The following is a 2,347-nucleotide window of genomic DNA, read 5'->3' as shown; positions in this document are numbered from 1 at the left end:
TATACGATGGAGTTTTACTCAGCAGTAAAGAAAGATGAAATCATGAAATTTGTAGGTAAATGGATGGAACTACTGTTATAATAAGTGAAGTAACACAGACTCAGAAAAAAAATTGACATATGTTTTCCCTCATATGTGGATCCTAGAACAAAACCCTCGTAAGTGAGTATGTATCCAGACATAACTACAGGAACCAGAATAATGGAAAGGAAACAGGGAGGTAAAGGAAAAGAAAGAACCTGAAAGAGAAGAACAGTAGGAAACAGGCCTTAATAAGGGAGATATGGATAAAAATTGGGTTAGTTTAAGGGAGGTGGGAGGGAAGGGTATACAAGGAACCTAGGGGATAAAGGGAAAGAAGGAGCTCAAGTGATGTAGGACCATAGGAGAAGGGTATTATTAAGAGAGAAAGGGGGGAAATGGGGACACTGTAAGTAGGAAAACTATGGTGGAGGGGTGAGACAATGTGAGAAATAAATAATGCCTAGCTAGTTTTGAAAACCAGAGGGAATGTATTACTCCTACAATGTACTGACAAACTATACATAGCAGATGAAGAAATATATGTCTAGGTAAGGTTTAACTGAGAACAATTGGTCTTTGCCCAAGGTTTATCTACATGACACACAGTAATTAAATGTACCAGACTGGTGGAACTAACCTTCTTGGATGTTTAACAGGCATACTTTGAGGCCTATACTAATTTGGTCAGAGTGACATAAAGGATAGTTTTTGCCCCTTGCCCTCCTAGGTCGACTAGTTCCAGGGGACTATGAGTGTCTCTCAAAATGTACTGTTATTGTGGTGAGTCACCTGTCCTCTTGATCAAGGAGGTTGAGGAGACCCCACCAGATGGACTTGAACCAGTGTCCAGTCTATAAAGAGGAGGGTCAACAAAGAGGAATCATTTCCTCCATGCTTCCAATTGAAGCCAGCCATGTTCCAGCAGGACCTTTGACTTATCTTGACATAGACAGAACTGGTAAAAGAAAGGAACCAGGGGCTCCTCCCAAGCCCATGTGACCCCTGAGGAACAGATCCTCAAACTACCTTAAGAGTAAAAATAAACTGGTTTGTCTGGGCCTAGTGTATGACCTTAAACACCCAAAAGGAATGTACAACCAAAGATTAAAGGGGCCAATATAATTTTTCAAGAGTCCATATCTATAGCTAAATGCCACATAACAAGCAACAATTCCAGATAGGAGATACTTTCTTTTGAGTTTTTTGCCAGGGTGGCCAAAGGGACTCCCAGAGAGTAACCCAGCATAGAACTGGAAAATGAACAGCAGACCCCAATCTTATCTAAAGGAATATTGACAACTGATTGCTTCTAGATGGGGAACAGCTGACCTTCCTAAAACAATGGCCTCTAGATAGACTGCCTAGATTCACCAGAAGGGAAAATAGTGGGGAATGTCTGGGGGTGCTGACAACACAGCAGACGGTAGCAGGGAGCTTATAGTATAATTCCTCTAGTGTAGGGAGGGAAGCTATGGGAGGATGCCATCTGCGAAGTGAGTACATAGTTGAATAAGATGGTATGGGTTGTTCTGTGTGATATTCACACACACACAATAAAATCAACAAATTGAAAAAAATATATTCTATTTGAGGAGGAAGCATGGAAATTTACATTATGCTAATTAGTAGAGGTGATAAACATTACCAGTGAAATCTACTTGATGACTTTATATACATACACAGGCACCAGTGATCCAAGTGCAGCTGATTATGACTAGTAATAATCAGATACATGCAGATTAGAGATGCATGTGCCAACATCTCAGTGTTAGCAGGAAAAACGATGAGTCTTTCTGCAAGGAACAATATATTCAAAAATGAAATGGAGATATTTTTCAAAGGTTAATAACTCATCCAATTTAATTTCTTACAGAGTTTATACTGAGTTCAATATTGTATAACTGTATTAATTCAACTGTGAACCTAAAAATTTCCAGCCACTTTTGAAAGAGATGCGTCTTTGCTCTGGGATTTGTTACCGAATATGTTAAAGCTGTAATGAAACGCTTCTTCTAATTATGTGGTTATTAAATAAATAAATAATAAAACAAAAACCATAATAACAGATAATGAAATGCTTTTTTTTAGTTTTTTTTTAAATTTTAGGTATAGATTGGCTCAAAATGTATCAGTTAATGTATTTCTGCAAGTGGGCAGCTAGGTCCTGAGAGACCCTCTTGTGAGTCAATCAGAGGCTCAGTGTTTTGTGAACCTCATTGTCTGGGTTTGTGGCCACAGTCTAGTAATAATCAGATATATAGAGATTAGAAATGCATGTGCAAACATCTTAATGTCAATTGCATTAAAAATGAATTTTTCTGTA

Source organism: Nannospalax galili, unplaced genomic scaffold (assembly GCF_000622305.1).
Source record: "Nannospalax galili isolate Female #2095 unplaced genomic scaffold, S.galili_v1.0 scaffold784, whole genome shotgun sequence".
NCBI lineage: Eukaryota > Metazoa > Chordata > Mammalia > Rodentia > Spalacidae > Nannospalax > Nannospalax galili.
Note: the sequence above shows the minus strand (reverse complement) of the source record.